The sequence below is a fragment of the Sus scrofa genome, chromosome 13, assembly GCF_054392235.1.
Source record: "Sus scrofa isolate SSC_HxYL_T2T_F1_AM1 chromosome 13, Sscrofa_HxYL_maternal_Yorkshire_Landrace_v2.0, whole genome shotgun sequence".
NCBI lineage: Eukaryota > Metazoa > Chordata > Mammalia > Artiodactyla > Suidae > Sus > Sus scrofa.
Genome location: NC_139395.1, coordinates 50607054 through 50634221, shown reverse-complemented (window position 1 = coordinate 50634221; position 27168 = coordinate 50607054). Strand labels below are relative to the sequence as shown.

The window sequence follows — 27168 nt, the reverse complement described above, 5'->3', positions numbered from 1 at the left end:
GGAGATTACAGGCAGGGCAGCTTCTGCACACAGACCCCTAGATTCTGACGGATGCTCCATCTGCCTTCCTTGTGGATCCAAAGCCAGCATGTCTCCCTTTCAGGGACCTCATTAAGCCAACCCAGACGATGAAGGGGAGGCGATCTGCTTACCTGAACAGCCAGGCTCTCCTCTCTCTCTCCCGGCCCTCTCTCTACTCTGTTCAAGGGTCTGAACAGATACTCCAACACGCAGTGACACAGGTACTTCAAATAAGAAACCTGGAATTCTTGCCAAGGTACCACCCTCGCCACCCCTAAATCACCCTCTTTTTGGGTGCATGGGGAGCTGGCCTTGGCTCTGTTAGGGCTGGTCCGCCCCACCTTCACCCTCCATGAAATGAGGAGGGAGCAGGGCCTGGGCCAGCCTGGGCTGGACTCCAGGGGTCCCCAGGGGGTGAGCTGAAGCTGCTCAGGGCCCAGAGGTGCTTTCTACACACCCTGCCTAGGTCCTCTCCTCCTGCAGAGAACACCTTCCCACCTCAAAAAATAAAGGCCTGGGAAGGCAGCATCTTGCCACGTCTGTGAACCACTCCAAGAGTGATACAGGGCTTCTCAGCCTTGGCTTCCTGAGGAACCAGCCATGCTTACTCAGTCTGGGGCAGTTCAGCAAATGACTGAACTTTGAAAATGTCACACCCAAAGCAGAATCTCATCTTTGAACAAGTAGAGGCCCTGGAGTATCAGGTGTTAACATGAAAATGCATCATGGAATCTGTTTTCTTAAATACATTTGGAAAGGCCAAATCTGTGGCCCTTCAATTTTTCTGTTTACCACAAGTATCCCAGTACAAATCTTTTGGCATGTTTTGATCCTGAACTTTGGGTACTCAATTCACATGGTTACATATAGAAAGAGTAGTCTTATTTTGAGAATAAGAGTATTCTTATATTTCTACATATCCAATCTGAGTTCTTGAAAAAATAATTACTAAGATAGCAAAACAGTTACCGTTAAGTTTCACATGGATTTTGCTTTAATATCATATTTCATAACTTTTTTTTTACATTAGAAATACACAAAACCCCCTCTCTAACAAGCTGCCTCATGGTTGCCCATTCTTGATTGTCTGGCCGCAGCTAAGTATGCAGAGATAAAATCCATTGTTATGTCTAAAATTTCTGAGAATAATAAAACACAGCCAAGTCCTGGCTTGGAGCCCATTTATTTTAAATAGTAATCACTATGGTAATTGTTCATATAACAAAACTATTTGTATAAATGCTCCGAACTGATTTTTAACAGTTCTAAATGGCCTAATACTTAGCAGGCATGTAATATTTACTGATTTGGACAGAATTGAGATTTACAAGGCATAAGCTCCTGTCGCTCTGAGGCAGGGTGGAGGAGAAAGCGGCAGGGAGGTGGCCTCTGTGTGACAAACTGAGCCGTCCCACAGGTCCTCTCAGACCACACTGGGCTCTAAGTCCTAAGACCTGGATTCTACTCCCCTCTCTGTCACTTTCCTTTTCTGAGCTTCAGTTTCTTTGCCCGCAAAACAGACGTGCTACCTGTTTTCCTGTCTCATAGGGATTCAGTGAGACATACAAGACGGTATTGTGAAAAATCACAAAGCACAGCACCAATGTGATGTTCAAATGTATAACATTTAGTTATTGAATCTTGGAATAATACAAGGCAGATGGAGGAGATTTCTCAAGTACCAAAAGGAGAAAAATTGCAAATCACTCTGAATGGGCTCTAAGCCGCATGACGCCAGCAGAACTGAGGGAAGCACAAAAGGACACACGGGATCCTAGGGCTCAGAGTGACCTCGATAAGCCAGCAATTGCCCTATCAATCCTGAAGTGCTATCTGCTGAGTGGAAAATAACTCATCCCTGTCACAACAAATCTTGCACTCCAGAAAATCTCACCTGAGACCACAGAGTCTTTATCAACCTCAGTTGGACAATGGAAAAAAAAATAGCTTTTCCATTTTGCGTAAGAATTTGTCATTCTAGAAGCCTACTACTAAAGGGATTAAATAATAGTATTATAAAAGTTAATGTAATAAAGCTATTGGTCGAAAACATCAGACTTTCACAAGTGACTAGAAATCTGACAGCTCACAGTGACAGAAGCCTACTTGGTCCAGATCAGAAGAAAAAAACAAAAGAGGCTTTACAAAGTGCTTGTGCAAAAAAGCACATATATTGTGCTACTCTCTGGATACAAAAGAAGAGGAAGTAGGGAAACATGAATATTATTGTAGGATGTATCTAAAGGATAAAGCACAAACTAAGTGGGGGAAAAGGGAGCAGAGGGGATAAAGTAGGAGTGACACTAAGTATACCTTTTTTGTATAATTTTGACTTTTAGACTCATGTTAATGTCTTATATGTTACATTTTAATTAAATCAACAGACAGGATGAAGGGAAAATAGCTCTACAGTGGAAGTGAACTGAAACAAATGTATCTGATTGTACTTCAAATGAATATCATAACCACCTTGAAGGAAAAACAAAACAAAACAAAACTAATTCAAGGAAAGATGAACATCTGACTGCATCCTCTCAGTCAGCGCAGGGCTAGTGAGAAGGTGGAACCACAGACAAATACGCTTAACTCTTGTCAGTCAGTTCAGGTTTTTGCAGTGATATGGATGAAACCATCCTGCAACTATTTTAGAAGTGTTGCAGGATTTCACGAATGAGTTAATAAATCGATGCTGTTGGGAGTCGAGGTTCTCCCTATGGAAGGCGGGGGTGAAAGCAGAATGACGAGGAAGAACTCCCTGGGGATGGACTGCAGCCAGGATACTGATGTGAACTCATGCTTTCTGAAGCTGTCTGCCTATGACTACATGCATACAGGTAGGTATGTGTGTGTAAATGCACACACCTCCCAGCTCGGTTGCCAAGACCTGGAAACAGAGGCACCACCATCTCCCATAGATATGTGCATACCTGGCACCCAGATCCGTCTCTAATACCACTTCCCATTAAAAGGACCGGTAGTTTTTGGATAAATGGCTGACTCCAGGGTCCAAGAAGGCTAAATACAGAACTAGGAAAGTAAGAAAATGCTGTAAAAGAAACAAACAAACAAACAAAAAAAAACTTAAAAACACCAACCAACCAAAAAAAAAAAAAAAAAAAACTATGGTGGAAGCACCTTTCACTGGCCACATCTGGGGTAATTTCAGCCCCCAAATAACTAAAAACAGTCAGGAATTTTTAAATATCAAGAATAATCAGTCCACACACCCTGTAGATAAATTAAAAAGCAAAAAGATAATATATTAACAGATTGTTAATAATAAATGAATTGGAGTAAAGGATATATGGATTGCTCACTAAGCTACTCTTATTCTTGCAACTTTTCTGTATGATTGAAATTACTTTCACATAAAAAAATTTGTGGAAGTGTTTGGAAACTGTAACCAAACTGATCAAATGCAAATTTAATGTTGTTTCACATTCATTTCTGCTTACCAGGTAGACTATAGGCTCCTTGCAGGAATGGACAATGCTGTTCATTTCTTATGATTTTCTTTCCATGTATCTGTCTCCCCAATGGAGCACCCCACTTCAAGCAGGCATGCAGGAGACTAGGTACAGAAAAACACACCACACTCACTAGAACAAGCCCTGCTCCTTAAGAAGTCAGAATGCACCAGGACAGAGTCCATGGTTCCTGTGATGGTCCACAAGCCTGAAACGAGGGCTTCTGAGCCCATGGATACCATCAGTCTCCACCCCTAGCCTGCCTGATACCCTATCTTAGGCCTGGCAGTCAAGAACCAGAGGGGTTGAGAATGTTTGGAAGAAATGGGAGGAGGAGTTCTGACTGCAGAGCAACAGGGCAGTACCCCTGACCCCTGACACCCAACCCCCCATACTCCTACCCCATGGTACTCACACAGGTTCTGGCAAAGACCTTCAGATGGCAAGAGACAAAGAGGACAAGCAGAAGCTCTTTGACAGGTGCACTGAGCCCCTGTTACCTCCAGCAGTCCCCCACCCTTGATCATGCTGCCCTGGGTTCCAGCCAGGCACCACACCAGCTCCAGGTGGTCTGCACCTGCATGGCCAGGGGCTGATGTGGTTTCCCACAGGACAGCCCATTAGGTCACAGCCTTCTTCTCAGCAGTACAGAGAGAACCTCTTCTGCAGTGGCAGAGTGTCCTCAGAGTCCTCAGGGTGTCTTTACATTCACTGCCCAAAGGTACCTCTACCTCTGCGAGGGACAGGCAGGACCAGGATCTTCAGCCCCATCCCACAAAGGCCAAAAGTGAAGTCCAACAAGGTGACATTACTGGTCCCATGTCACATGCCAGGTAAACAGGACAATCAGGCTCTGAACCAGGCTCTGGACCCAGGGATCTTTCCACGGGATTCCCAATCCCTCTGCCTCCTGGATCAGGAGATGCTGGACGTTTACAGATCAGGACCAGGAACTGGGGCAGGGCAGCAGGACAGAAAGCACCATTTACCCTTGTTTTCTTCCAGAGCCCAACACAGGCTTAGAGAAAGGTAACAACACCCTTTCTGCTCATTTCCCCAAGTGCTGAGCCTCACTCCTCAGGGAGCACCGCTCCAGGAAGACTCCCTGCCTGGGACCCCCCAGCCTCCTCTCCAAAGCTCCTGCAGAGCACCCCCAGGAGCTGGGCACATGCCCCCCACCCTCCTGCCAGCTCTGCAGAGAGCTCCCCAAACCCTGACATTGCCCAGGATTTACAGGCCCTACATGCCAAGCTTGGGGAGCCCTGGCTGGGTCAACTCTGCTGGACAGAGAGCACTTAGCCTGGAGCAAGTCATCGCATGGCAACTGCAGCGCAGGTCAAACACAACTGCCACAAGCACAGAAGGATGACACATAGTCTGCTCCAGAATTTGTTATTTCTCAAATGCCCCATAAAATAAATGGGCCACTGGCAATCACGTTGATTTAGAGATAGAGTTTCATCTTGGGTTATAATACTATTTGTTTTAACCAAACCCACACAAATAAAATTTAGACAAGCTAAATGCTTTGAAATTCACACATACAGAGAAAACAAGCATAAAAACCTCCAGTGAGCCAGGCCAATGGTGTCACTAGGACTCGGGTTTCTATAGAACAGGCGACTCAGAAATACATCAAAAACAACCCCCTAGAAAGCAGCATTTACAAAAAGGTGAAGTGTAGGGAGAAGTGAACTAGTAACACACTGATTTTTATCAACAGAGGCCAGTCTTCTTTAGACTTAAGTTACTTCCCCTACATAGACATAAAGAAAATAAAACAGAAAGAGTAGTTTGGTTCAAAAAATACCTTTGTTTAAATTTAATTTTTTTTAGAAAGCATATACAGGTTCATTTTTTGTTTGAAGAAACTGTATTTTGTTTTTAAAAAAATCAACAAGGAGTTCCCGTCGTGGCGCAGTGGTTAGCGAATCCGACTAGGAACCATGAGGTTGCGGGTTTGATCCCTGCCCTTGCTCAGTGGGTTAACAATCCGGCGTTGCTGTGAGCTGTGATGTAGGTCGCAGACGCGGCTCGGATCCCGCGTTGCTGTGGCTCTGGCGTAGGCCGGCGACTACAGCTCCGATTCGACCCCTAGCCTGGGAACCTCCATATGCCACGGGAGCAGTCCTAAAAATGGCAAAAAGACAAAAAAAAAAAAAAAAAATCAACAATAATGTGTGATGCTTCAAACACACTTTTAAAAAAAATTATTGGCAGTGGTTTAGTTCAAAGTTCATCAAAATCATTGACTTTGTTCCAGTTTTCCCTCCACCACAAGAAGGCAGGACTAGCCATACGTGTTCTGTCAGCATGAAATAAAGAGGCTAGAATGGGGCGGAGGGTTTCAGATTGCAGCACCTCATCAGTAAGATGTGCTCCTTGTACGTAACACCCATGGAGGGCAAGATTGCTCTGGTGACAGCAGTCATCGACATCAGATAGGCACTGGCCACCAAGAAATGGAGGAGAACCACCAGCTGGCAAAATGGACAAGAGGAAATGGGGGATCCTTGTGCACAAAGAAGCATGTCAAGAAAAATGTTTAACAATCACACTTCCTCTCATCCAGCTACATTATGATTCTTCTTTGGGAGCTCATTCCAGCAAGAAACCACATGGGGAATCTTTGCATAAAGGAATCCTGTGCCTGCTATTTTTTCTACTTTGTGAAAGTTGGGAATATTAAGAGATGTTCTCAAAGAAATCCTCCCCTTTTCCTGTTCTTGCTTTTACTGTCATAAACATCTGTGAAGATGCTTTATCTAGAAAAGAGCTTTTGTATTTTGGGAAGATAAACCATTTTCAGAGTGGGTGCTTCCTAGCTTTTAATGCCTAGGGTGAGTTACCTGCTGCAAACAGCAGCGGGGTGGCATGAACACACGAACCCTCAGGGACAGAGTACCTGGGGGTGCTTATGCTGTTCAAGAGGAAGGGGAAGTAGGGACAGAGGGAACAAATGCATGATCTGTTCCGTCTTTTCTCTCTCCCGGTCCTTTCTGAACACTCCCTGGCTTGAACCCTGTGCTCCAGCCATCCTGAAGTCTCCCCATGTTCTCCAAGGTACAGGCACCTCTTTCAGCTGCAGGCCACTGTGAGCTGTTCCCTAAGAGAGGCTCAACTCACTGCTCTACCAGAAACCAACCCCCTCAGCTGGGTCAGCCTCTAAAAACATTCATCCAATTTGCCCTGCAGTTTGTTATTTAATATTCTCTTTTATACACCAGACTGTAAACTATGTGATGGAGGGTCTGTGTCTGTCTTATCTTTTTATATTAGATCCTTATCACAAATCCTAGCCATTAGTAGTTGCTCAATAAGAACTGGCTGAATTTAATAGACAGCTTTACAGGTTTAGGTCTTATATTAATGATGACCCTATCAAAGATATGGATTGTGGACGCTGTGTAGAAGTCTTGACCAAAAATGCCCATGTAACTTTTCTATCACCTAAAACTGCACCCATCATTGTCATAAGCAAAAAAAAAAAACAAAAAAAAAAAACAAAAAAACTATGAAAAAACTAAGCCAGCTAGAGTCTTGCACAAGTCTAGGAAGTAATTCACAGAAATAAACTATCTTAGAATGAAATACACTTTCCTTTTTCCATATCTCCTTGTCTGAGGATAGAAGAGCTGTTCTTTCCTTGAAGAGTTAGTTTCCATGACTACCAAAGACATTTCCCCAAATGATAAGACTCCAGGCAGGCTACATGCTGAAAGTTACAGACTTTTTGTTTCCATCTGTTTTCTGAAAAACGTATTTTATGAAGTGTTCTTCAAAAACACAGGCCTCTTGCCTGACATCACCTTCTCCGCGTGAAATGTATCAATTAAACGAGCCATGCCAGCCTCATCACATCATGTTATGACAGCTTCCAATACCACTCCTTAAGAAGTCACCTGAGTCACACCTCACTAGACTTGTCAGATTTCAGCTTTCGAAGAAAAATAAGGAAAATGTGTACCTCAAGTCCGACTTGGGAGAGTGGCAGAACCACTCAAAATTAACATCAGGGGGAGTTCCCATCATGGCGCAGTGGTTAACGAATCCGACTAGGAACCATGAGGTTGCGGGTTCGATCCCTGCCCTTGCTCAGTGGGTTAACGATCCGGCGTTGCCGTGAGCTGTGGTGTAGGTCGCAGATGCGGCTCGGATCCCCTGTTGCTGTGGCTCTGGCATAGGCTGGTGTCACAGCTCCAATTAGACCCCTAGCCTGGGAACCTCCATATGCCGCAGGAGCGGCCCAACAAATGGCAAAAGATAAAAAAAATAAAATAAAATAAAAAATGAAAAATAAATTTCTCTTTAAAAAAAAAAAAAATTAACATCAGGGAAGGGATCAGCAAGCCCCAGGCCTGTGCTGCTCATGCAGGGCAGTTTGCTGCTAAGCACGCAGTCAGAGAGCCTGAGATGGACAGAGGGCTGCACTGCCTGCTCGAAGGGCAGCTGGAACTTTGGGGTGGGGGCAGTGTCTGACTACAGGTGAGACACGTGAACTGAGCCCACCAGTTGGGATGGCCTCAAAGCAATCCCCTTAGGAATTCCAGCCAAAGTCCCACTCTGGTGACATCAGAGGCAGGCCACCCAGAGAGAAGCACTTGGAGAGATGAGGTCTCTCCCTCCCAGGGACTCTTTCTTGAAGGGCAGGGTAGGTGAAGCGCCTTCTCTGAACCATCAGATTTAGGTGAGAACAAGAGAACAGCATTCTATAACAGGGGAGACTCCAGGACTCAGAGAGATCCCCACTCCCCAGAACATGGTCCCAAAGGACCTCTTGAGCTAGATTTGGACTTGTTCACAAGCAGTTTTTGGGTTTTGGCTGCCCCACAGCATATGGAGTCCCTGGCCAGGGATCAGATCTGAGCTGCAGTCATGACCTACGCTGCAGCTGTGGCAATGCCAGATCCTTAACCCACTGTGCCGGGGATCAAACCTACAGCACTGAAGAGAAGCTGCCAATCCTGTTGCACCACAGCAGGAACTCCCACCAGCTGATTTAAGAAGAAAAAGAAACCAATTTCTCTGATGTCTCCGTATTTCATGATTCCCCTTTACTTTGGAAAATTAATTTTGGGAAAAGAAATAGACAGAGTGTGAAGAATGGAAGAGCTCAGGACGTATCAGCACAGACCTTGGCTGCTAGATGGGACCCCACGGGGAGCCCCCTCACCACGCACAGAAAGAGCTTCCAACTAACAGGTAAGCAGCTTGGGCTCTGGAGCAAGTCCATCTAGATTTCATCCCTAGCTTACTCAGAATTCCTTCTTTACAAGCCATGTGATCTTGAGAAAAACGAAACTTCTTCAAGCTTTGTTTCCTCGTTTGTAAAACTGAGGCAAAAACGCCTTCACTCAAGTAGTTGAGAAGATTGAATGAAATAAACCACATTTCATATTTCACCTAGCCCAACACCAGACTTATATTTTAGCTGCTATATGAACAACAACTATAAAGAAAAATTCTCTCACGCAATCCATACCTCTGAGGTGACCAATGCAAAGATTTCTCCTCATCTGAGAGACACTGGCCCACAACTACCCATTCCTCACGGACTCCCATCTCCTCACACCCACCCACCACCACAGCCCCCAGCCCCAGGGGTCCCCTCACTCTTCCACCTGGAGAGGCACCTTCCAGGCCCAGTCGTTCGCTGCCACCTTACTGTTTGAACAGCTCAACAGCTCCCTTGAACTAACAGAAGCCTGCCTCCTTCACTGGCATTCCCAGCTACACATCCATTCTTCTGCTCCACTGCTCCCAGCCAGCACAGAGCACCTGGCGGCTCCCAATGGCCAACTCGCTGGCTCTTGCCGCACCTGCCACAGCAGGCCCTGTTCCCCTCACCACTTCCAGGATCTGGGCAGCATCCTCCTTTCTTGACATCCTTGCAAACATCCTTCCTTCCACACCCAACCTGAGTTGGCTTCCTCAAAAGAGCCCTCTCTGATCTGCCAGCCCTCCACTGCTCTCCTGCGGCCACTGCCCAACACAGATGCTGCTAAAGTAAACTTGATGGAGAACCAGAGGTGAGAAGGTACAGTTGTTGGTATCAACACAAGGAGGGCCCTGGAGTTCATTGACATGTCCCTGTAAGCCTGTTTGTAAGTAACAGCACATGATTCAAGGACAGTGGGGCCTCTGGAAACAGCACACCTCTGGGCAGGTGAAGGCCGACCCCCAGTGGATTAGAATTAGAATCCTTCAGATGCAAATGAAAGCCTCTCAGACTCAGAAGCTGAAAAGCCCCAAAGGCTTGGAGGCTCCAGCAGATGATTTAAGCCACGATGTATTTTAAGGCAGAATTTCAGGGGAATGATCTAGTTCTGTGTGGATTAATACTTTATCCCTGAATCCAAAACAAACTCTTATGACAATCAGACTTAGAGAAATTAGGTTAGGGCTTCGAGTGCCACTCCAGGTCCTGGAAAGATGAGGGGCCCTGGAGATAAGAGCAGGCAAGGGAATGTTCAGGCTGCAAATAAGGAGGCTTTTCAAACTTGCAGGAATAGCCTCCTAGGAGAAGGCGACAAGCCAGCAAGTGCTGAGCACACCTCACATTTATAAAGGTCGTTACAGTTTGTAAGGTCCCTTCCCATCCCTTTCTCTCCTTGGTTCTCAGGATGGCTCTGCAAAGAAAAACGACATGGGGAGTTCCCGTTGTGCCACAGTGGAAACGAATCTGACTAGGAACCATGAGGTTGTGGGTTTGATCCCTGGCCTCGCTCAGTGGGTTAAGGATCCAGCGTTTCGGTGAGCTGTGGTGTAGGTCGCAGATGTGGCTCAGATCTGGCATTGCTGTGACCATGACGAAGGCCAGCAGCCGTAGTTCCAATCAGACCCCTAGCCTGGGAACTTTCGTATGCTGCAGATGTGGCCCTAAAAAAAAAAAAAAAAGATACACACACACATACATATATATATATATAAAAAGAAAAATGACATGGTAAATGGGGCCATTGACTTAAGGAATGAGAAAACCTTGACTTGGAGAAGCCAAGTGTACTGAGGAAAGTCCTATCTCTTGGAGGTATGGTGATAGGACAAGAGCCAAGACTCTGACCTCTGAACTTGTGCTCTTCCTACTATGATATGTGGAAACTATTAACTATAGTAACTAGGGATCCTCTGGACCAAAGGAGCCCCTGCAGGCTGGGCAGCACCCAGAGCTCCCAGCCACAGCACCGCCATGGCCCTCGGCTGGGTCATCCACTCCCTCTGGCATTATTGCCATGTCCAGGCTGTCTCTGCAGAGAGTGAAGCCTCTGGCACATCTCAGGCCAGTTGAGACCAGACCACAGGGGCTGGACGACATGGCCCCAGACCAAGTGAGCCAGGGTCTTCACTAGCTGAGGACCCTGACCCATCAGAAGACCTCACCCCCATTAAGCCTCTTCTCTCCTCACTGATGTCATTAGTCACTGCCCAAAGTGCAAGACACACATCCAAGGCCCAATCCCCATCACCCAACGCCTTGTCTTCCCCAGCCCTGACTCAGCCTCCTTTCACCCTTCCACCTTTCTCTGTGCCCTCCAGAACTGCTGCCCCAGAGGGGGTGTTCTCCTGTCCCCTCAACCCTTTCAAAAGGGCGCTCCTTCCCCCTGCTATGATGGAAACCTAGGTCACGGTCGAGCTTACTGTTTTGCTTCTCTTCCTGTCCTTCCAGACCCCACCTACCTCGGTTCTCAAGATAGAATGGACAGTCTTCTTGCTTGTCTGTTCCTTTTCACATCTAGACCAATCCTCCATCAACCTGCTATAAAAATCAAACAAAAACCTCTGTTCCTGTGAGGATGGTGCCAGGGGGCTATGTGACCTTCCTCTGTTGCCTTACTACTAACCCCCTGAACTGAAGTCTAGGGCTCCTAGCTTCCTCCTCATCCCAAATGCCGCAATCTTCCTGGGGACTCCAGTAGCCCTTGGTTGACCTTGCCAACCCCTGACTTTTCAATCCCTTGACTTATTAATCTCCATTACTGTCAAACTCCAAATTTTACCACCCCTAATCAGGTCATGCTTTCTGCTCTCGGACCACAGCCACCTCTCAGTCCAGGTGACTTGTTTCACTACTTCTATCTAAACAATACCAACCCCTTTGGAATGTCCAGTCCACTGACCTCCCCCAATTTCTCTCAGTCTGTTGGGCCTTCCCTTCCCTCCTAAGCTTCCTTAGATCTCATGATCCATCAGTATTTCATTCTCTGATGTTTTTGCTGATAGCCTAAACTCTCTCCATCCTTTTAGCATGCAGAGAGAGCAAAACTCTTGCCCCAGATGAGCTCAACTACTCTCTTCCAACCTGGCTAAGACCAGTCAAATGGGCTACAGAGAGTCATACAATGGGACAGATGGACATCAACGTGGATGCATCACTGTCAGCTTCAAGGAGGACCTCAGTGCTACCCACCACCTACCTCAGTTCTCTGGTCCACTTACTCCCCAGCTCCCTGCAAAGACTGTCTTGAGCCTTCCCCACCCTCTTTAGACATGGCCTTGCCACCTGCCCACCTCCCGTCGGCACTGAACCCTGTCTCCCGCTTCAGAGAAATGAGGAATCAGGCAGAAATATTCCCAGCTTCCTGCTACCAAACCAAACTGCTATCTACCCCCCACTTCTTTCTTTCTTCTCCTTACAAAGAAAAGTACCTTTTCTTACTATCTGCCTTCTGATACCCTAATAAACTGAGTTTCCAATCCTTTCATTTTTCTAGGTCTTCTTTATGCTCCTTCAGCAAAGTTCTGTGTAGAAAAGATCTTGTACATTTTTTTTTATCTTGTACATTTTTCATTAGATTTATTCCTAGGATCTTGATTTTTTTTAGGGTTTTTTTTTTTTCATCTTCTGTGTCTCTGCTTAACATTGTGAATATACAGAATATAGTTATAACAACTCTTTCTATGTCCTTGTGTGCTAATTCTAACATCTGACTGAGTTCTGGGTTTGTTTCAATTGATGGATTAAATCTTCTCACTATGGGTCCTGTTTATTTGATTCTTTGCATGCGACCATGTCTAGAGCTTTTTTTTCCTTTGCCTAATGACCTATGATAAAATGATAGATAGTTTAAGTTTTACATTGCTGGATGCCAGATATTTTTACATTCCTACAAATATTCCAGTGCTTTGTTCTGGAATATAGTTAGGTAACTTGGATCAAACTGCTTGATCTTTTCAGGTCTTGCTTTAATGATTTGTTCATCAGTCTGGAGCACTACTGAGTCCAGGGCTAATTAATTCATCACTACTGAGGCAAATCCTTTCGGATTGCTCTAACCAAAGTCCTGTGAATTATGAGTTTTTCCAGTCTTGCTGGTGGGCGTAAGCAATAGTCCTGGCCCTATGTGAGCACAGAACACCATCCTTGTTAATCCATTCAAACATTCTTTCCCCAGCTTTCGTTTTGTTTTGTTTTTTAGGGCCGTACCTGTGGCATATGGAAATTCCCAGGCTAGGGACTGATTCAGAGCTGTAGCCAATGGCCTACACCACAGCCACAGCAACACCAGATCCAAGCCGTGTCTGCGACCTACAGCACAGCTCACAGCAACACAGGATCCTTAACCCACTGAGCGAGGCCAGAGATCGAACCGCAGCCTCATGGTTCCTAGTCAGATTCGTTTCTGCTGCACCACCATCGGAACTCCTCTTTCCCCAGCTTTGGGGAGATTCCTCACACACCTGTGCTGAAAAATACTCTGCCGAATACTAAGGGGAACTTCTGCTAATCTCTGGAGTCTTATTTCTATGAGATTTTCTCCTCTCCAGAACTCTGTCCTGCCTTATACTTTTCATATTTCAGTCACCTCGGCTTCTGCAGACTCTTAGCTTTGTCTTCACAACTCAGTTGAGCCCCCTCAACTCAGGGGGCTCTGCCTGGGTTCCCCCTCCTAGGGCCATTGACCCAGGAATTCTCCTAAGCCCGTAAACTGGACAATCATGGAACATAATTTCCTGGTTCTTAGGGATAACTGTCCTTCCTTGCCTGATATCCAGTACCTTGAAAACAACTGTATTAAATAGATTGTCTGGTTTTGGTTTGGTTATTGCTGTTTCAAGTGGAAGGATAAATCTAGTATCTGTTAATCCATCTCAACCAGAAGCCGTAGACACTTTTAATTCTATTTTAATGGGATTTAAAAATCAATTTTACTGAGATACAAGTCCTGAACAATAAAAAGCACACAATTTAAGTTTATGGTTTGGCTAATATTGACACCATGTAAACAACACCCTAATCAAGATATAGAACACTTACAACAACTCCCAGAAAGTTCTCTCCTTGCCTTTTTCCAGCCAACTCTTCTTCCTCCCACCTTAGAAAATCAATGACCTGATGTCTCTATCACAGGTTAATTTTGCCTTTTCCAGAACTTCACCATATGTTCTGTTCTATACCTGGCTTCTCTCCCTCAGCAAAATGCTGAGTTTCACTTATTATGTTGTATTTGTATTTCATTCTTTTTTATTGCTGAATGGCATTCCAAAGTCTGAATATACCACAATGTGCTTATCCATTCTACCTGCCGATAGACATTTGGGTTTTTCCAATTTGAAGCTGCTATGAATAAAGCTCTATGAATGCTGACATACAAAGATTTTGTAGACAGAAGGCTTTCATTTCTATTCAGTAAACAACCAGGAATGGAATTGCTGAGTCATACGGTGAGTATATGTTTAACTTTTCCAAAGTGGTCTGTACTATTTAATGTTTCTATGATCAACGTGTGAGCATTATCAGTTACTCTATACTCTTATCAACACTGGAGACTGTCAATCTTTTTGATTTTTAGCTATTCTACTCCTAGTCGGATTCGTTAACCACTGAGCCACGACGGGAACTCCAATTTTAGCTTTTTAATTAGATCCAGAATCCATTTCAAGTTAGTGTTTGTGTCTAGTGTGACCTAGAGGTCAGGTTCGTTTTTTTTTTTTATAGACAAAAATCTGGTTTTTCTAGCATTTAAAAAATTATACTTTCCGGAGTTCCCGTCGTGGCGCAGTGGTTAACGAATCCGACTAGGAACCATGAGGTTGTGGGTTCGATCCCTGCCCTTGCTCAGTGGGTTAACGATCCGGCGTTGCCATGAGCTGTGGTGTAGGTTGCAGACGTGGCTCGGATTCGACCCCTAGCCTGGGAACCTCCATATGCCGCGGGAGCGGCCCAAGAAATAGCAACAATAACAACAACAACAAAAAGACAAAAGACATAAAAAATTATACTTTCCCCATTGAATTATTTAGCACCTATGTCAAAAAGCAATTGTCCATATACATATCTTTCTGGATTTTTCTATTCTATTCAATTGTTGTATATACCCAACTTTACGCCAAAATGACACTGCATTTACCACAGCCTTATGGAAATCTTGAAATCAGGTTGTGTAAGTCTTCTAATTTTGCTCTGTTTTAATTATTATAGGTCTTATGCAATTATACATAAATTTGGAACCATCTTGTCAGTGTCTTTTTAAAAAAGCATTATCATTTTTGAATGGGACAGCTCTGAGTACACAGATAAATCTGAGAAATGCATAGATAAATTCCACATCTTAAGAATACTGAATCTTCCAATCCATGATCATGGGTCATCATTATTTATTTAGCTTATCTTTAATGTTCCTAATCAGTATTTTGTAGTTTTCAGTGCAGAGGTCCTTCCATATCTTTTCTTATCTTTATTCCTAAGTAGTTCATTAATGCTAGTGTTAATTATATTTTCTCAAACTTCATTTTCCACATGATTGAAGCTTGTATATGGGAATCAAATTGATTTTTGTACACTGACCTTGTACCCTGAGACCTTGCTATATTCACTTACTAATTCTAGTAGGTTTTTGAGTGATTTGTTAGGAATTGCTAAGTAGATAATCATGTTTTCTGTGAAGAGAAATGCTTATTACTTTCTTTCTAATCTTTCTGCCTTTTATATCCCTTACTTGTCTTAATGTACTGGCTATTACTTCCGGTATAATGTTGAACAAAGGGGTTAGAAAGGGATGATTATCTTGTTCTTAATCTTACGGAAAAAGCATTCAGCCTTTCACCATTAAGTATGCTATCAGTGATAATTTTGTGGGGTTTTGTAGTCAGCTTTTTTCAAGTTGAGCAAGTTCCCATATATTCCTAGTTTGCTGAGAGTTTTTATCATCAATGGTTGTAGAATACTGTCGGTGGTATTTTACACATTTAATGAAATGATCATAGGATTTTTATCCTTCATTCTGTTAATGTAAATTACACAGTTTGATTGTAACACTGAACCAACCTTGTGTTTCTAGTGTAAACTCCACTTGGATGATCAAGTGGGATTTATCCCAGGGATGCAAGCCTTCTTCAAAATCTAGAAATCAATCAGTGTGATACACCACACTAAAAACAGAAGCTTGAAAACCCTGTGATCATCTCAAGAGATGCTGAAAAAGCTTCTGACAAAATTCAGTAATCATTTTTGATAAAAACTCTCCAGAAAGTGGGGAGAGAGGGTACCCACCTCAACATAATAGGAGCCATGTATGACAAACCACAGATAACATCATTCTCAACAGTGAAAAGCTGAAAGCATTTCTGCTAAGATCAGGAACAAGACAAGGATGTCCACTCTAACCACTTTTACTCAACATAGTTTTGGAAGTCCTAGCCATGGCAATCAGAGAAGGAAAAGAAATAGAAGGAATCCAAACTGGAAAAGAAGAAGTAAAAGAATCACTGTTAGCAGATGACATGATACTATACCTAGAAAATCCTAAAGATGCTACCAGAAAACTGTTAGAACTCACCAATGAATTTGGTAAAGCTGCAGGATGCAAAACTAATACACATAAATCTCTCTCATTTCTATACACTAACAATGAAAGATCGGAAAAAGAAATTAAGCAAACAATCTCAATAACCATAGCATCAAAGAGAATAAAATACCTAGGAATATACCTACCTAAAGAGACAAAAGATGAAAGGAATCAAAGATGACACAAGCTGATGGAAAAATAGACAATTCTCATAGGTTGAAAGAATAAACATTGCCAAAATGACTATACTACCCAAGGCAATCTACAGATTCAATGCAATTTCTATCAAATTACCAATGACATTCCTCACAGAACCAGAACAAAATATTTTAGAATTTGTATGGAAACACAAAAGACCCTGAATAGCCAAAGCAATCTTGGAAAACAAAAATGGAACTAGAGGAATTGGGGCCCTTGATTTAAGACTATAGTACAAAGCTAGAGTCATCAAAACAGTATGTTACTGGCACAGAAACAGAAATATAGACGATGCAACAGGATATAAAGCCCAGAAATAAACCCAACCACCTATGATCAACTAATCTATGACAAAGGAGGCAATAACAAATGATGGAGGTCAGATAATCTCTTCAATAAGTGGTGCTGGGAAAACTGGACAGTTCCATATAAAAGAATGAAATTAGAACATTCTCTAACACCATATGCAAAAATAAGCTCAAAATGGATCAAGACCTAAATGTAAGGTCAGATACTATAAAACTCCTAGAGAAAAACATAGGCAGAACACTCTTTGACATAAATTGCAGCTATATTTTGTTTGATCCACCTCTTAGAGTAGTGAAAACAAAAACAAAAGTAAACAAATGGGACCTAGTCCAACTTAAAAGCTTTTGCACAGCAAAGGAGACCATTAAAAAAAAGGCAATGCACAGAATGGGAGGAAATCTTGGCAAACAAAGCATCTGAGAAGAAATTAATCTCCAAAATATACAAACATTTCATGCAGCCTTATATAAAAAAAAACACAACCCAATCAAAAAGTAGGCAAAAGATCTAAATAGACATTTCTCCAAAGAAGACAGACATTTAAAGCTACAAATTTCTAAGCACTGCTTTAGATGGATAAAGCAAATTTAGAGACATTGTATTTTCATTATCATTCAGTTCATAACATTTCTCATGCTTATTGTATTTTTCTTTGAATTATAAGTTATTTAGAGATGTTTTACTTAATTTTTAAGTATCTGAATGACTTTCTAGACAGTTGTTATTAGTTTCTATTTTAAGTCAATTGCTGTTAGGAAAAACATACATTGCAAGATTTCACTCCTTTGAGACTTAGACTTTGTTTTGTTTTTGGGTTTTTTGTTTTTTTTTGTTTTTTTTTTGTTTTTTTTTTACAGCCCAGACATGCTCTGTGTGGGTATTCTTGAACAGGAGGTGTATTTTACAGTTATTATATATAATATTCAGTAAGTATCAATTAGGTCAGTTTGGTTGGTAGTGTTCAGATGTTATCTACATTTAGTTTTTTTTCATTATCTCGCACTTCTATTACTGACAAAGAACGATTAAAATTTTCATCAACGTTTGTGGATTTATTCATCTATCCACTTAATTTTGACAATTTTCCCTTCATGTATTTTAAAGTTTATTAGGTACAAACTCATTTAGAATCACAGTGTCTTCTTGATGAATTGACCATTTTAGGAATATGAAACGTCTCTCTGTGAAATATCTCTACCTCTGCAAATGCTCCTTACACAGAAGTGTATTTTATGTATTTGATAACACACTTCCCCTTTTCAAGGTTTTAAATATGTATCTTTATATTATCTTACATTTTGATTTGGTCTTCATCATAATTAAAATGTTGTGCCCACTTTTAATCCAATTATTGATATAGCTGGGTTTATATCTACCATCTTGCTCTTAGTTTTCATTCATCCCGTATCTTCCTTACTCCTTGCCTGCTTTATCTGTCATCTCTCAATTTATTTCTACTGACTCCCCTCAACTTGGTTATGGATCATATTTCCCACTTTTTTTTCATGTTCTGTAACTTTTAACGATATGGGGAAACATTTGGGGACCATATGGGTTTTGGTGTCTTCCTTTAATAGGTGTTGATTTGTTTTGGCAAGTCAATTGTGATTCCTTGAAGCTTGTTTGTGAGATTTGTAAGGGCACATCTAGAGTGGCTCTTATTCCATGGCTAGAATAGCCCCACCCCTAAGGCCTGGCTTTTCTGAGGTCTCTATTGAATGGCCAACATATTCATCAAGGTCAACCTACTCCAGCTGGCCAGAATCCCTCTACTTCCCAACAGTGAGATTTCCAGCAGCTTAGAGATTTGCAGTAGCTACTCTCTACCATACCTCAACAAATTCAACTGGCAACAGCAGCTTATATCTAAACCAAGATTTCAGAGAATTTCTATTCAGATTTCTGGAGCCCCTTCTCTGCATACCTCTCTTGAGCACCCTGCCCTGAAGATCCCAGCTATCCCACAGCCCAAACTCTACTCTTTGCCTCTGAAGCAAATAGACTGCCGTCCTCTTCTGGTCTCTGCATCCCTATGCCACAATTTTAAAAGCATCTCTGGGCAGAAAGCCAGGGCAATTGTGGCGCTTACTTCACATGTTTTGCTTCTCTTAAGGAACTCAATCCAATGCTGCCTTCCATCTTCTGGTAAACCAACCAACCAACCAACCAACACATAACTGTTTCATGTATTTTGGCCCGTTTTACAGCTGTTTAGAGTGAAAGGTCCATTCTGGCACTGTTACTACATTGCGGCTGGAAGAGGATTACAACAGCCTTAAACTGGTCTCTCCATATGCAGCCCATTCTTGCTACTACAGCCAGAGTGATTTTTATATGCTGTTTTCTTCCAATATTAAGAAAAATTTCAAACATTCATAAAAGTAGGAAGACTTGCATAGTGAACACTCATATGCCTACCACAATTAACATCTGCTACATTTTATCTCCTATCTATCCATTCTTCTATCCATTCACAAAGTTGTATTATTTTTTAAAATATTCTAAGGTAAGGTGAAGACATCACAACACAGAGCCATTGTTATGAAACACCAATATAAATCACATCACTTTGGCCTTAAAATTCAGCACTGGGTTCCTTTGCCCTTCAGCTGATGACCTCAATCTGTGACACAGTGTTGAAGGACCTTTGTGATCTGGGCTCTGATCAATCTCTCTTCTTCTTTTCTCTATCCTCTCTTTCCCAGACCCCTAGATGCCCGCCATCCAGGCTTTGTACAGCTTATCCAACGCTCTCTACTTCTTCGTGCTTTGGGGCCTTGGCACAGGTCTTCCCTGTGAGTCTAACACCCTCCCCCAGAGTCTTCTCCCGTCTTGCCTGGGTATGGCAGCTATCCATTCATCTTCTCTTCCTCCAGGATGCTTCGTCCTAGACATCCGTTCTGCCAGTACCAAGGACCTTCCTCTCAAAGAACTTATAAAAGTTTATCATCTTTGTCTCCCTCATCAGATAGAAGCTTCATGAAGATCATACTCTATATTGTCTTACCGCTGAGACGCCAGTACTTTCTAAGACACTTGGGAAATACATCAAATGCTGTGTAGGCACTCAAAAAATATTCATTGAATAAATGATTAAGCTATTTCTTCTTAACAAGTCTAAGGGAGAGAAAAGCATCTAGCAAGATTTTCTACTTATTAGTCTGTTACACCAAACCCAACCAGGAAGTACGGGGTCAGTCCCAAATATCACCTCCAGGCCAGGTACAGTTGCCCTGGTCCAGACTGTTGGGAATAAAATCATTGAGAAATCCTTCCAGGATAGGAAAGTCACCATTTTTCAGTGCTCTTGTACATAGCCAGACTAAATTCTCATAATGCGGTGGACTCGTATCTTCATCAGATTCTCAGAGATATAGCTCTGAATCTGTTTTGTTTCAGAGAAAAAAAATTTAATATTATCTTTAAGCTTTTAAACAAGACAGTGGCCAACACCTCATGCTGTGCCTCTCCTCACACACTCTCATCTAACACACCAGGGCAATAGTGATGCTCTCCTTTGCTCTGTGGGACCTGCAGATTCTGCTTGGGATGCGAGGAGGATACCTTCACCTCGGGTGCACACATGTGCTTAAAAACTAAAATGCTGGGGAAAGGAACAACTGCTGAATTTTAACAAAGAAGAGCTCCCTGTACTATGGACAGCCGGGTCTTATTATACTGAGCTGCTCTGCAATACCAATATTTGGTTTCTGTAAGCAATTTTACCAGCCTGTAAAAAAATATTACACAGAAGGAAAAAAAAAAAAAAGACTGGCATAAGGTTGACAGTCGTGCCTTAGGGCAATCGTCAATATGTTTCTCACCGAAGTCAAATTATTAAATTCATAAACAACCCCTTCACTGTAGAAGTAACAGCAATTGCTAATGCCACCAACCCAATGGGGAACACAAGAAAATTATGGGTTTAATTTCAACCATTAAAGTACCAGTGGCTGTATGAAGAGCTAAGCCTCTGCATGAAAAGCACTGTGATGGACTCTGCTTAGTACAGTGCTCTCCATCAGCAAAATGGGTGCTCGGGGGGTGTATGCAGCCAGAGGTGCCTCCTGGGTCCTCAGAGGTTTTTGCTACGTGTTATAAAAAAAAAAAAAAAGAATTTAGTCAGGGTAGATGATAGCCACAGCTGACAAGCAAGAGAGCGCCACTGAATCTGTTGCTGGTGCCTGGCTGCTGTCCACTGCTGTTGCCAGGGAAACAGACTTGATGGAAACAAGGATCAGTGAAAACTTTCACTTGCCTCGTCTCCACTGATCCCAACAGCCATTTCTATGGAAACAGTAGCTGTGAGCCAGCGGCAGAGAAGTTACCACTGACTTACTAATGTCAGGTGTGGCCACCAGCCAGGACACTTCAGGTACGCAGTACCAACAGCACTAGGAACCAGCTGCCAGCTACCCCAACAGCCTTTTAACTCTTCAGCAAGAAAGTTCACTCTTTAAAAGTATACTTAAATGTGTAGCTTGGTTCTTTACTAGAAAAGGAAATTTAGCATTCTTCCATGTAAAGCTGAAGCCAGGCTTAATTTCTTGTGCTACCCAAACCAAACCACATGAAGTAAGCAAAGGACCATAGGTCTCGCCCTCAGCTCTCAATTCCACTCACAACATCTCTTCCAAGTTAAGAAAAGAGACCTCCAACTGCATGGACAGATATTTTACGTACTCCTAGTCAAATCAAAGACAAATTCAGCTCAATGTGGCGAAGTATTTTGCCACAAGTGATCATTAAGGGTATCTTTGGAATTACAGCAGCCTGATCATCACTAATTACACAAAGGAAAAACAAATTTTGTTTTCACTGTAAGATCTACAAAGAACCCCTCATCCATTCCTTTGTTTTTAGACTAGACCTCTGTGGGCCCTCTCAGTTTGTTGGTCAAATTATGGAATTAAGTCATTAACTTAGTACTGCTTCATTATGTAATACATGGTAACCAATCCTGATAGCCTGGTTATCCCATTATCTAACAATGCCCCCTTCCATGCTGTAAGCAATTCGACTACTCTTCTAAGATGCAGATATGAGTATGTACAGGAAGAAATTCTGATGTTCAGTTTATTTTTTTTTAAGGACCCCAGAAGTATCCTTCATTCTTCTACCATGAACTCTCCCCTTACATATACATACACATTCATACACTCATGCAAACACAACTTCTCATAACATAAATTATTTTCAACTATTTTTGTTATTTTATATAAAGGAAATCCTTTATGTTAATTTTGGGTATGTCTGGGTTATTTTACCTAATATACTTAATATCTTGTAATATGTAGTTCTAGATTGTTCATTCTCTAGTATTCTACTCTATTTGTTCCTCAGGTTAAAAAATTTTTATTTTATTGGAGTATGGTTGACTAACAAATGTTTTATTAGTTTCAGGTATACAGCAAAAATTCATTTTTTATCAGCAGATGCTGGTAAAATATTGAATGAGAGCAAAATTGAATCCCAGTTGTGAATAATTTATAAGAATGCCTATTTCCAGAGGCTATGTCTCCACAAGCAAACAACCACCATCTAACTGGTATGTTTTACCTCCTGAGCCAACATTCAAGGGGAGGAAATCAGGCAACCAGTGACTTCCCACACCTCTTAATGGTGTGACTTCAATGGACCAGGGTGTAACTTATGATGCCCCCCAAACCTGGATCTATTCCATACAATTGCGATATAATATAGTACAGAACCCCCCCCCCACACACGCACACACACTTCTCTCCATTCCCTCTACACCAGCAGTTACACAAGCAAAGCAGTCATTCCTAACTAGGTTTTTTAATCCCAACATCTTCAACCCATCACCAAGCATCCTTTTTTCCCAATTACTGCGGATCAAAGAGAAACCAAATGGGTGGAAGCGAAATGGAGTATCTTGGACAAATGCAAATGGAATCTGAGGATGAAGAGACAAAATTAATTAACCCTTTTTTCCCTTTAAAAATGTGATTACAGAGTTTCTGTCATGGCACAGTGGAAACAAATCCGACAAGAAACCATGAGGTTGCGGGTTCGGTTCCTGGCCTCGCTCAGTGGGTTAACGAATCTGGCGTTGCTGTGAGCTGTATGTAGTGTAGGTCGCAGATGCGGCTTGGATCTGGTGTTGCTGTGGCTGTGCTGTAGGCCAGCAGCTACAGCTCCGATTAGACCCCTGGCCTGGGAACCTCCATATGCCACCAGTGCAGCCCTAAAAAGAAAAAAAAAAAAAAAGAAAAAAAAAGATAGAGGTCCATCTCAACATTGATCATAGTTTGATATATAATTAAAGAGTCTTCATATTATGATAGTGAATTTATAAAAGAAAAGAGAATGGAGTCTTTAAACATTTTATATTAAGGAACATCCAGGCACTAAGACCACAGTATCAAAAACAACTGAATAGAAAAAATATTCATACATAGGATCCTAAAACTGCCCTTTGGATTTACTGTGAAAAATGGCATGTGGGGCCTGACTTCAAAGGCCAACAGAGAACAGATGCATCAAAGTCTGGGTTATATTACACTAATCTCTTAAGGGTCTTATCTAATCTCTTTCTGGCCATTGCTAAGTGCCAGGGATATGATTGCCGGTATATAAATATCAGAGATTATCTAAACTTCTCAGGAGAAATCCATCTAATAGACATCAAAACCAGTTCAGGCATGTGGGTCCTTTATCTTTCTTTGGCAGAAATAGAGACAAAGGCGAATCAAATCTTTCCTCCACCAGGACCTATAATTTACCAACTTCCTAACACTTTTACTTTCATTTTCTCTCCCTGCATTTCTAATAGCAGTTTGAACATGAGATCCTCTAAAAGCAAAGAGCAGTAGAGAATACTTCATTTATCAACTCCTGAGTTAAAAGAGTGAGGCAAATTAACCCCCATCTATAGGCCTGGTCACAAAGAGAAAGAAATTAGCTTAAAAGGACTGAGTTGATTAGATTTTCCTGCATCAAATCCCGTTTTATATACTCTTACTCAAGTTACCATCATAGCAATGACCAAGCTCTCTATACGCTTCAGCTCACTGCCTCCTTGTGCAACTCCACACAGTTAATATTATTCACATCCCTTCACAGACAAGGGAAGTGAAACTCAAAGGGTAAGCCATTTCATTACATCTCATAGTTGGTAAAAGATAGAGCAGAGTCATGCCTTGGTTATGTGACTCTAAAGCTTGTGTTTAATCACTATGCTACAGAAATGCCATTCCCCTCTATTTGTGCCAAAAAAAAAAAAAAAAATCACTGTAGCTGTAACTTCAAACATGATTTAGACCCGCATAATACTTAATAGCTGACAAACAACGTCCACAGCCTCCTGCTGGGGGGCACCAAGGACAGTATTACTGTGCATACAAAGCACATGTCTCTTGGTCACTTCCCAGGAAATCCAGAAAATGGTTCACTTTGGATAGTTTCCACACAGCCCCTTTAGCTGTCCCCACTTCACCCAGCGAAGGCACTGGGAAGAGGTCCGTGGATTTAAGAGAAAGATACATTCAATAGTACAATTCTTTCAAAACACATCTACATTTGCCAGCTACCCTGGGAGAAGGCAGCACGCAGGCTCATTCCTGTGTGACAGGTGAGGATACAGAGGCTCAAGTCAGTGCGTGACACTGGCAGGACCAGAACCCACATCTTCTAGTTCCCTTCTCATCTACCCGTCCCTTCTTGAGGGCCTGAACCACACCAAGGGGCTAGAGGACCCTCTACCTCAGCGCAGGTGTGCCTGGCCTCAGGTGAGTCCTGTAGGTGAAGACATGAGCCCACCATCCATGACCACCATCTGTCCCCTGGGAATCTGGCAGTGATTCTAAAGAAACAAAGCACGGAAACACCACCGCGTTCTCTTATGTTACCTATCTACTGACAAAAACCTCAAAAGGGGACAAAGAGTTAAGCGCACAATTTGAAGAGTGAAAAATCATCAAAGCCACCATGAAAATGTATCTGGATTGAAGGCTTCATCAGGACATTCTTTCCAATCCCTGGTCACAGTGGGACCATCTCCTTAATGACAACTTCATGTGAAAGTTACCGACATTCCCAGCTCCTGCCACAGAACACAATCACCAGAGATAAAAGTCTTCAGCCAGGATCACACTTGGCGATGCAAGGTGTACAGCTCATGAACTTCATACTCACCTTGAGGGAAGGGGTCCGCAGTAAAAACAAAGATTTTTCCCAAAGCATCAGTCTTAACAATGCTTTAAAAATGTACCAACACCAAATCAAGTGTGCAGATTCAAATCGGTTCTAGGATACAATAGGATGGCATGGCCACACGGGAAAGAGGAGGAGCAGAAACAAACATTTCCAAATGGTTAACAGACTTAAAGACACACAGAGCATCTTGTAACGATGCTTCATCAGAAAGTAGCAGCACAGTCTTACGTGCCTAAAACAATGGCCTTTTAACTTGGGACTTTCAGGGTTACGTTTGTGTTGGTCTGCTGGTCCTTGAGGGGCTACATAACATGAGTTGTCTTCCCTTTAATATTTATACCTTTCTGGTTTTGTATTCCCTTTAGTGTTCCCTAAAAATACTGGCAAGAACCCCAAGATTAAAACAAATTTTTAAAAAACATTTGCTTCCATAAGAAAATGATATGTGACCCATTTGTATTTTTTGTTGCTTTGGGGAAAAATTAAGGAGGAGGACTCAGACAGAGAAGCCCAGGGAAACCTAACTGCTAGGAGAGGTAGGAGCAGCCCCTTCTCCAGTTTCCCATCCCCTAGATGCCTCATCATCTTTCAAGGTCCAGCTCACAGACACGCAGCTTTCAGCACCCTTCGGTCCCCACCTCTGCTCTAGCCTGGCCATCCTCACTGTTTAAAGTCCGTTTGCGCCACTAGACAACAACTGTCTGAGCACAGGGCCCCCATCTGCATCTTAGACATCCTGGCACCCGGGGCCTCTGGCCCAGAGCGGTGGCACTCAAAAGGAACTCAGGAAATGCTGACCAAATTAGCAGACGCGGCTGAAAGACTCTGCTCTGCTGACAAGTTCTTCCTTTACACAAAGTGCGCTTTGGCAGATCCCACCAAACTGGCCTCACAGGCAGAGTAGATTCAGCAACAGCCCCCAGGAGTTGGGACACATCCTAGGACTCACTGAACATCGCTGGGAAACCCTGGATTTTAAAACCTCACATGTCATTTGCGTGCTCCTTCATAAGGGATCTACTTTTGTTCTGATACAAAAAGTTTTTAAATTGTTTATGATTTTCCCCCAAATATATTTCAACGAACTGGTTGTTCCATCACAGTATGTGCCTCTTTCTACCTTCCAGCTTTGGGGACCTCCGCGCCCCTGCCCAGGGGGTGAATGTTTAACACCCACCATTATCCTGAGGAGTCCTTCCTTCGATTTTTTTTCTCTTTTTCCTTTTTAAGATGCTTCCTCATGCCAGGGTAATGTTTCTGCTCGGGGAAGCTCAGAGATAAGGCATGTCACTGGCACTGTTAAAATTAGTCGTTTCCATGGCCTCCGTGTAGTTGGGTTTAGGAGACACCGGGTACCAAGGAATTCACAACAGAATTGCTGTTAACCTTGTATGGGCCGTTCCTGCGGTAAAACCAACACAACACTGTTTCTCCAGGGATAAATTCCACCCCTACCATCCCAACACAGACAGTCATTAGGAGGAAGGCTCTTTGAGTTCGAAATGAAGGCATATGAGGCTTGAGGCTCCATCCAGTTGTGGGAGGGGTGAGGGCCAGGGGTTAAGTTGTCACACCCCAATTCGGTTCCAGCTTCCTGCTCTCACCATGGAGCATGGGCTCCTGGACCATTTCAGACAGGGGTTTCACAGGACAGTGTGCATCAGTGGTGTAAAAGTCACCACACTCGGTCAAGGAGAATTCTAACCGTGTTATCCCATGGAAATGGGTTAGGCAGCTTAGAGGGACGAGGAGGAAAGAAAGCAGAGCTGGGTAGCTGGGTCTGCTTTCTGCTCTGGAAAAGGCAGTGCGTAGGAAAATGCGATAAAGGTCTCTCCACTGACTCAGCGCTACATAAAGACATCACTTTCCCCAAGATACAAGCTGGGAAAGACAGAGATAAGTGAGTGAGGAGTAGATAAATGCGCTTGGATTCATGTCTATCAGTGGTATCTCCGGAGGATGAGGACATCTGAGCTCAGGGAGTGACAGACACTCCTCTGGAGAGACAGGCACCTCCTGGGCCTCATCAAGCTCGCAGGCCCCTCCCTCACCCATGGCAATGGGTATACATTGGCCCTGCTTCTCAGAGTCTGGAGAGCCTGACCTCCTCAGGGGTGTTCCTCTGCCTGGAGGGTCTGTGGGCCGGGGGCGGGGTGGGGGGGAGGGAGATGCACAGCTGCCCAGCAGGGCTCTGGGATGGCGGCTCCAGG

The 27168-nt window shown here is 43.0% G+C and overlaps 1 protein-coding gene across 50 annotated transcripts in view; it reads right to left on the bottom strand.

The window, feature by feature from the left end:
- The window catches only part of CACNA1D (calcium voltage-gated channel subunit alpha1 D), a 330381-nt gene that overhangs the window by 111633 nt on the left and 191580 nt on the right, over window positions 1–27168 (bottom strand). The gene's annotated exons all lie outside the window — the stretch shown is intronic.